This window comes from Cornus florida, unplaced genomic scaffold (assembly GCF_030987335.1).
Source record: "Cornus florida cultivar Cherokee Brave unplaced genomic scaffold, ASM3098733v1 CherokeeBrave_3.0.0_Hap2_Chr03, whole genome shotgun sequence".
NCBI classification, from domain to species: Eukaryota; Viridiplantae; Streptophyta; class Magnoliopsida; order Cornales; family Cornaceae; genus Cornus; species Cornus florida.
In genome coordinates, this window is record NW_026775573.1 from 76810127 (window position 1) to 76820522 (window position 10396).

The following is a 10396-nucleotide window of genomic DNA, read 5'->3' on the forward strand; positions in this document are numbered from 1 at the left end:
TAAGGGTAAAGTACACCCACACCCCCTAAGGTTTGGCAAAAGGACACCCAGATGAAACTTACCTACTTTTTGGACAAAACACCCCCTGAAGGTTAAAAAATGGACAAAGACACTCCTTTACACGAGAAATTGACCAAATTACCCTTTGACCGTTTAGGGGACTTTTTTTTACTTTACAATTTAATAAATTGGACCAATCTACTCTCATGAACAATTTATGCATAAAAAAAAAAAATTAACAAAAAAAAAAAAAATTGTTATTTACTTTATAAATGTCCCAACTTCTTAAAAATGTAAATGATTTTTTGATCCAATACATATATTTCAAATATATGATATTTTGTTATTACTTCTTTTCTTTTTCTTTTTTATTTTTAAATTAAGATGCTTAATTCTTTCATCTAAAAAAATTAAACTAATCTCTTTTCCTAAAAAATAAAAAATATGGTACGAATATAACTTTATGCATCTTAAATTATATATTAAATATTATACATTTCCCAACATAAAAGAGAAAAAAAATAATAATAAAACAAAGGAAAAAAAAAAAAAAAAAAAAAAAAAAAAACAAAACAAAACAAAAGCATGCATAAAGTTAAGATGCATAAAGTTATACTAGTACCTATTTTCTTTTATGTTGGGAAATGCATAATATTTAATATATAATTTAAGATGCATAAAGTTATACTGGTAACATATTTTTATTTTTAAAGAAAAAAGATTGGTTTAATTTTTTTAGATGAAAGAATTAAGCATTTTGATTTAAAAATAAAAAAAAGAAAAAGAAAAGAAGTAATAACAAAATATCATTTATTTGAAATATATGTATTGAATCAAAATATCATTTTAGACGTCTATATTTTTAAAAAGTTGGGATATTTATAAAGTAAATAACCAAAAGAAAAAAAAAAAAAAAAAAAAATGAACAATATAACTTTTTTTTATGCATAAATTATTCATGGGGGTAGATTGGTCCAATTTATTAAATTGTAAAGTTAAAAAAGTCTCCTAAACGGTCAAATGGTAATTTGGTTAATTTTTTATGTAAAGGGGTGTCTTTGTTCATTTTTCAACCTTCAGGGGGTGTCTTTATCTAAAAAACAGATAAGTTTCCTTTGAGTGTCCTTTTGTCAAACCTCAGGGGGTGTGGCTGTACTTTACCGTTAATTTAATTTCCAACCTTACACCTTCAATACAGTCTTCATTTTCATTAGCCATAGAATAGTCCCGAAATCATTTTTCAAAGGCAAAAAAAACCCTGCGAAGGTGGTCATTCCAGACCTTCGTACAATTACCTGATCCCTACAAATCTCCAACTGGATTATTATTCGGATATTCACTTTGAAACAACAGCAGTTCCTGATACGCCCGCACAAACACACTATTATATTCTATCTGCTATCCACGCAATCCAAAAAGCGAAACCAACGCTTTTTTGCCAGCCGAACACCAAGCATAATATGTACCCAAAAGAGGACAAGCATAACTTTGTCACTAAGCAGAGGGGTATAGTAATCAGACCATAAGTACGCATATTGCTCCACTGATCGAGCTCAAACCCTGAGAAACATATATATATTTATATATATATATAGTATCAACTATCAATAAGGGGGAATGTATCATTGTACTACACGAGGAGAGTCACATGTCATTGTAATATTGAGCAATGCCCTTTACTGTTGAAGTTCAAATTTGGAATATGGTCATGCGGACCTGATTCTCTTTACCAACGACCGAAGCATTTTAACCGTTAGTACTAATTTATTTTTATTTTTTGAAGGGTGGGACCAATTTATTTTTTCCATAAGTTTTTCCTTTGGAACCAGTTGTTTCCAAGTTTTATTTTTTATTTTTATTTTTTTTAGTGTGTGTGCAAGGAATCATTAGAATTAATTTATTGAATAGCCTACATATATCTATAAATATATGGCCTCTTTAGTCTACCCTTGCAATATAGAGAGAGAGAAATAAAGTGAACAAGGAGAAAGCGAGAGATGGAAAAGCTACCCATGACCCTATTGATTTACTCAATGTTCATAGTCACACCGGTGGTTTGTAGCATTGCTCAATGGCCGGAAGCAGTGGAAGAGTGGTTCGGAAAGCTCAGCCATGCAAAGGAAAAGGTGACCAAGCTTCATTTCTACTTCCATGACTTGTCAAATGGGAAGAGCCCAACCGCTATACAAGTGGCCCAAGCCAACACATCCAATACCTCACCCACCTTGTTCGGCGAGGTTTATATGATGGATGACCTATTAACGGTTGGGCCGGAGCCATCTTCCAAACCCGTGGGCCGATTCGAGGGGCTTTATGGTACAGCATCCCTTTCCGAATTTAGCCTAATCATGGCTGTGAACTTTTTCTTCACAGATGGAGATTACAATGGTAGCACTCTCGCTGTCATGGGCAGCAACCCACTGTTGCATCAGTACCGTGAACTGTCCATTGTTTGGTGGCTCTGGCATTTTCCGGTTGGCACGTGGAGTTGTTGCATTGAATACTTATTTATATAATCGTACTAAGGGTAATGCTATTATCGAGGTGAATGTTGTAGCTATCCATTATTAGAAGTTATGATAGGTATTGCGTCACAGGTCTAGGAGTTTCCACTTTTCTCCGATCTTGAACTGATTTTTGAATGCTATTTTCCTTTGTTAAGCCAGCTATGTAGTACAGGAATATGTTGACACCGTGTTGAATTTATTGAGCTTTTATGAGGAAGTGGGTACTCTCAACCAACCCTAAAAAGCTTTCAGGATCCTTATTTTATTTTATTTTATATTAATTTCTTGACAAAGAGGAAGAAAATATTGATCAAGTGAAAAGAGATATTACAATTAGCTAGAACCTTCAACGTCAACGTCACATTAGTAAAAGTTGCTTCATCGTAGTTTGGACCTTACAAGTTCGAAACAAAGAAATAACAACTTATTGGGATTTTGTACAACACAACAAAGAAAATTTTTATGTATCTTATTAACATTTTGTCTTAATAGGGTCCGTGCTTGAATGTTTTTATATACTCTACAACAATTATGGTCTCTAACAACAATTCTATTTGATGTTAAAAGTAAAAAAAAAAAAAAAAAAAAATGCTGCCATAGCCACTTGGTAGTATTTATATATAAAAATGGTGTGAAAAATGATACTTTTTTTAAAAGGTTATAACAATATATTTAAATGAAGCAATTTTTTTTTTAAAAAAAAAGTTCCTATAATCTAGGTCAACCCATTGATAAACCAAATTTTCTATCCAAATAAACCCAATCCACAACAATGTAAAAAAATATAATAATAATAATAAAATAAAGAATGACAAAACATTTATGAGTGTAACTGTCTCAATAACAAGGGAAATAAAAGATTTTTTAATGTCTCAAATCCTTAGTATTTGCATCAAATTGTAAAAAAATAAAAATAAATAATGACTCCATGTATCATCCTTGTTATCCTCCAAGTATCATCATTCTTTTCGTACAACCTGAAATAAAACATTTAACGTATTAGAAACTATGTTTTATGTTTTAAGAAAACTCAATCAATTGGGTAACAAATAAATTGATCATTTCAAAAGAAATATCTTTCCTACCACCCCCTATTGGTTTTATGTAGTCTTAGTTGCAGAACTCATGAAGAAATATTATCCCAAGAGCCAATCAAACTCTCTCCTATCTATGCAACCCTTCCTCTCAGTCCCCACACACACTCTCACTCACTCTCACTCAAGAGAACAAAGTTAGTTCCTTTAAACTAAACAAAAAGAATAAATTCCAGCAAGCAATGGTGGGAAGCACCCCTGCATTCCATAGGAATCTATGTATATCTATATCTATGTATGTAATAATAATAATAATAATTAAAAAAAGAAGAAGACAACAACAACAACAACATTCTTTAGATTTTCTTTTCACACATCTCCTTCCATCCGACTTCTTTCTCTCCCCTTAACATACCCTTAAACCCTACTGTAGGTGTAAAAATTCATCAACTCTAATGAGTCGAAGGATGAAAACAAAACACTTAATGAAAACAATAAAAATAAAGTGTAATAGAGATTGAGAATTTTCAATGATCTTTATTGCTGGCTCATGCCCCAATTTATACAAGATTAGATGATAAAATTATGGTAAGACTCGCCTTGCTTGTCTCTCACGATTTTAATCATCATTATCTTTTACATTTTGTTCCATATGGAGTTTTTCTTCTATACAGGGCTCTTTCTTCAGATAATTCCTTCCATGTGAGGCCCATTTTATGCTATGATTGATCTGATCTGAATCAAGGATAATGTTTGTCCAAGCTGTATCTTTGACCGAGAATAGATTAGGCTTATCCTGTGATGGGTTGACGAGGGCTCCTTTCGGCTTGATTGAACTGGGCTTCGAAAGTCATATGGCCCAAAAATAAATGAGTTGAAATTCATTTGTTAACGTGGTTAGTTCTCATTGGTAGGGAGATTTTTCCCTCCAGACCTACCTAAAACCCAGTGTGCAATAAGACTCCTAAAACTCAAAGCTATCAATTAACATACCCTTGTCAAATGAGCTCATCAAACTTTCTCTGGTCAATTCAAATTTGGTGGAAGGACCTTTGTTGGAAATTTTGTAGACCAAGGGTAGCTGTCATGTTTACAATCATTATGCATAACAAAAATTTGTCATTTGTTAATTTGCAAAGGAGAGGATTTTCTGGGCCGGCTATGTGTCATAATTGTTTTAAGGAAGAAAACACAAGTGATCATTTGTTTTGCACTTGTTCTTGTGCTATTGAAGTATGGAAGCAGGTGGCTCATATGTTGCATATTCCAGATAGGAGGTTTCAAGGTTTAAATCAGTTCGTGGAATGGCTACAGATATCACAGACTAAGGATCTTAAGTCCAAGGTTCTAACAGGTCTCTTTTTTGTCTTCATTTGAAAGATTTGGATGGAAAAAAATTCTTCACTCCATAAGACAATGCTTCTACTGATGCCAATGCAATTGTGTGGGAAGTGCTTTCTCAATTGGGCTTGCTGAGCTGATTGAAATTTTTGATGTTTTGTAATTTGTTGAATTTGATTTTTGGTTTTTATTGGAAATGGGCTTTTTTCCATTTCAGTGTGGGGTATGCCTCTCTGTTTTGTCCTTATGTTATCATTCTTATTTTGAGATATATATACTACCAACCCATTTCGGAAAACAAAAATATAAAATTTCAAATTTGGTGGGATATGTAATAAATAGCCAATGGAGAGAGAGGGTGGTTAGAGATAATAACCAAAATGATTTTGCTTTATTTTTTTACAGTCCACATAGCCCATCCAGCTTTCTGTACACTTCTACACAGTCTACAACTCTTCAAAGGGTCCAATTTCAGAACAAAATGTTTCTCCTTTCAACTTAAATACTCCCCATCCAGCTTGGTTCTAACTTTCAATTCAAAACCAATGGAAACAAATGTACGTAACAATTGTCATTGATTATAAGATTGTCTTTTTGATTTCTCAATAAATCAATAAAACCTGTCCAAAATGTGAATCGAATGGTGTGCATGATTTATTAAACTTATGCTACGTTGGTGTGCAATGGAATAGAATGCAATGCCCATTCCAACCATTCATTTGTTTGGTATGCAATTTAAATTGAGAATGGTCATTCTATTGGAATGAAAATTCATTCTTGGGAATGAAAATCCATTCCACAACTAGGCTTATGGAATGGCCATTCCATTCCCAAGTAAATTTTTTTTAAAAATCAACTTCTCAAAAAACTCTCATCCAAGTCCAAAAACCACCACTACCTTCCACCACAACCACATCCGTCTTTCACCACCACCACCACTACCACCGCCTTCCACCACCACACACCGCTTCCACCACCACCACCGCCACCTCATTTCACCACCGACATTGCTTTCGTTTGTTGCAACCACCACCACCGCTATATTGCCTTTCAACACCACCACCACCACCTTCCACCACCAACGCCGCCACCACCTTCCACCACCAATGCCGCCTTTCACCATAGCCACCGACTTCCACTATCTTTCAACACCACTACCAACCTTACACCATCGCCTTCCACAACCACCTTTCACCGCTACTGCCACCGCCGCAGCCGCATTCCACAATCACCTTTCACCGCTGCCGCCACCGTTGTAGCCGCATTCCACCACCACTGCCGCCGCTGCGACCACCACCGCCATCACCTTCCACCACCATCACTACCATCTCTTTCCACCACCACCACCACCATCGCCTTCCACCACCACTACCACCATCCACCACCTTCCACCACCACCATCGTCACCACTTTCCACCACTACCACCTTCCACTACCGCCACCTTCACTACCTTCCACCGCCACCACTACCACAATCACCTCCATTGGCTTCCACCACCACCACCTACACTACTATTTCCTTTGACAACAACCACTACACTACTGCCACCACCTTCCACCAACACCACTACCACCTTCCAACACCACTACCATTTTCCATCTCCACTACCACCATTTATTTTTAAAAATTTATTAGAGAATGTTATTTTGTTAATTTAATTTATTTTTTACTAAGAGGGATATTTTGAATAATTCAATTTGAAATTTATTCCATTCTAAATTTTAAATTAATCCAACCAAATAGTAGAATGGTTATTATCATTCCATTCCTACACATTTCATATTTACAACCAAATAATAGATGCGAATGGTCATTCCATTCCATTCCCATTCTCATTTTACTCCCACTTGTATTCTATTTCATTGTAGCACACCAAACGCAGCATTATAATTTTGCTCATTGGTGAGGGATTAATAACTTGAAATTATAGAAGAGTTGGATTTGACCTAATCAATTGCACATGATGGATGCATTTCTTGGTTTTCCTCTATCTATTATCCAAACAAACTAATGTGAACTAAAAGATAAATAAAATAAAATAAAGAGAGGTTTTATTTTTGTCATATGTTCTTATCATAACATTACCAATCAAAATCAGATTGATGTGGAAAAGTTTTTTCGAGGGGTTTCCATTAAGTTGTCAAACATGGTGTAAACTATGGATAGTACTTGTAAAATCTTATCAAATCATATCCAGTCACTATTTATATCAAATATTGGGATCATTATTAGCTCTATAATGGGTTTGATTCAGCTTATCATAAGTACAAAAAATCAAATGCTACATTCCATGACTAGTACTTAACCGAAAAACCTTAATCACGATGGTTGAAATTTCATGTTTGGTGGCATCCTCCGAAAGAAACTTTTGGACATACACTAGTTGCTGAACATTTCCTGAAAAATTCATTAAGGTATATATTGATAGAATGTTGGCATTGATCTCCATAACCTATATATATATATATATTTGGTTAAGGGTAGTTTTATAGATGAAATAAAAATCTGTACAGTGATGCATCACCAGGCCATAGAAGGCCACCAAGACAATATTTAAGATCTCAGCCATTTTTGTGGCAACCAATTAACCTTTAAAATTACAAGTCTATAGTAGTCTTATGGGTTGTGTTATGGGCCTGTGGCATGTTAACCATTCCTAGTGCTAGTAAGTTGGCCCAACTAATTTTTCCTTTTGATACACATACATGGCCAGTCACTTCGACCGGCACAAAGTTGAAGAACTAAAAGTTTTGATGATCTGTACACACAGCACCAGAATTTGGTAAAGCAAAAGAATTCAAAACCAAGCTTTTATCCAAATTTTGGTAATCTGCATTCTACAACACACTGTATCTAATATGATACCCCATTTAGCAAGAAAATCCTTATTACTTAATTTTACTAAAATAAGATAATTGAAGTTATACTTACATAAACAGAAGGCGGAGAAACGCTAGCTCCAGCTATATCTCCAATAGTTTTGAAATGTGTGGAAGCTATAGGTAATGGTTCTTCACGCATGATTGGAATGGTAACACTTACTTCCACATTATGATGTTTCAATTCTATGCCTCTTACTTTTGAACATGGGTTATTACTCAAAGGAATTCCTCGAGTTACTATAACATCTGGCTTTTTTAGACTGAACAAAAAAAACTTCACTCATGCCCTATTAAAATAAAACAAAATTTTAAATTAATAAAAATAATTCAAGATAAATCAAATATATTTCTCGTTAGCTATATCCATCAAGGATAGGTATATTAGAATGGGATAGAATGGTGAATGCCATGGGTAGCCCGAACTTCACAGTGTTCCCTGCATCATAGTACCCTCTTACTAGATCCACCTATACCAATATTCACAACATATGTAATTGATATCTATATACTCTATTATTGTAATGAAATATCTCATTTAGGTGGTATTTCAACTACCAAATCAAACCTAATAATTATTTTGGTTTGAATTCAAAACCAAACAACAAAAAAACCAAAGAATTATTTTGGTAACAAAAGGAAAATTTGAAGTATTAGAGCAAATTATAACTTACTTCACTAGCCTTGTCATCATTGAGACCAGAATAACCTCTCCATTGGACTCTCTGGCTACTGGGAAGGTAACCAGATCTCTGAGCTTCAAAGAAGAGAATGTTCTTGTTCAGAGCTTAGCTATAGTCATGCCCAATAAAAGCCAATGGAACAAGCCCAAAAATTAGAAACAGACGACCCATACAACACAGTTTCACAAACTTCTCCATCAAATGTACACAAAACTCAATCAAGACTTTCAATCAAAAATTTAGTAAATAAACAAAGTTATAAAGAGAAAACACAGATCTATTAAAGGTGAGATAAATAAATGTAGTTCTTGATGGATATAGCTAATGTGATGGATAAAAATAAATCAAGATAAATCAAATACATGTGTTAGGCGCTGAATGTTATATATTTTATCCCCTTTACCTGTATGTTTTATTATCTTAATAGTAATTTATTTGTGATTTTACATTGTTTTATTGTTTTTATTTATTTCAAGGCTTTAATTGTAAAATCAGTCAAGACCAGTGATTCTGAGCTTTAAAAGATGACAATCCGTGGAAGCGAGCAATGTTGAAGATTCAAGTCTAATTATATTTAAAAAATAGTCCAAAAGAAGTCACAAGTTAATGAGAATCGAAAGAAGAAGAAAAGGAAAAATCTTTCTCCGAAAAGGAAACTTTCACTGAAGTTGGTAACTTGAACCCGTTTTGATAATCTGGCTGTATCTCTCTTCTCAAGTGTCAAAACGGCTAAATTCTCACTTTCGTTGAAAGGAAATTCGAAGAGCTACAATTTTATATTTCACGAGGATTCCCTAAAATAGCTGTTTACCTTGTCAAAATTGGCCTAGAAGTCTGTACAAATTTTGGAGTCCTTATTTGACAGAATTTCTATGTATGTCTCTTATGTGAAAAAGGGAACTTTAGGGTTGATCTTTTATTATTTAAAGGGGGTCCTCTACAACATTGAAGGATGATACAGAGGAGCTTGAGGCTGAGATCAGAGAGGAGCACTCAGAAAAAAGAAGAGATCGATCCATGGCGGTGAAGATGTCTTCCTCAGCCATGAAAAATTCTACTCCAGTCATGCTTGACTAAATGTTTTGCTAGGGTTGTGATGTAGCCCTAGCTTAGCACACTGGTTTGATTGTGTTTAATTATTAGAGAAATAATTTTTATCATGCACGATTGTGTAATCTATAGGATTTTTAATTAACTTTTCAATAAGAATCGGTTTTAGAGTTTTAATTCAATTACAAATATTTTTCTATTTTGTCTTAGATATTTTAATCTTGTAATTGAACATAACTCATTTACTTCTTATAGTTGTGAATGAGATGATTACACAATAGTTTTTCTCTGAATATAATGTTAGAGTTTTGATGGAATATGCCTAGAAAAGATAGACCATGCTACACCCTAGAGTAAAGTAGTTAGGTAGATGGTTTATACCAATCGAAGATAATCCATGCTTAGCATTAAGTTATATTATTTTCTAGCTGAATTAATATCTGCTGGTAGCCATGATTAATTCCCTGTGCATATTATATGATATATCTCCAATAAATTAATGCAACTGATTGGTGTTGTGACATTAGTGGTGAAATCATATCCCTAGTTCTCTCTTTCTATTGTCTACATCCTATTCAATCATTGTTCTTTAGTTTATTTTATTTTTCGACTTAGTTAATTTAGAATAAATCATCACAATCTGATTATCCTACTTTCAAGTTAATTTGGAATTTAAGAAATCTTTTGACAAACTTAATTTACACAAGTCCCTTGGGTACGACACCCTTACAAGTAAGCTCTATCTGCAAAGATTCGTGCACTTGCGAGTGGTACATATAAATTTCACAACAGCATGTCACATTTGACAGAAACTATTTCAATTAGTGCAGATTTTATTTAATAGTCATTAGGCAACAATATTGTATAAGGAGAAATAGAGTACATTTTTATTTTGAAAATA

At 33.8% G+C, this 10396-nt stretch overlaps 1 pseudogene; it reads left to right on the top strand.

The window, feature by feature from the left end:
• Positions 1-1997: 1997 nt before the first annotated feature.
• LOC132301753 (dirigent protein 23-like) lies at positions 1998-2571 on the top strand (annotated as a pseudogene).
• Positions 2572-10396: the final 7825 nt, after the last annotated feature.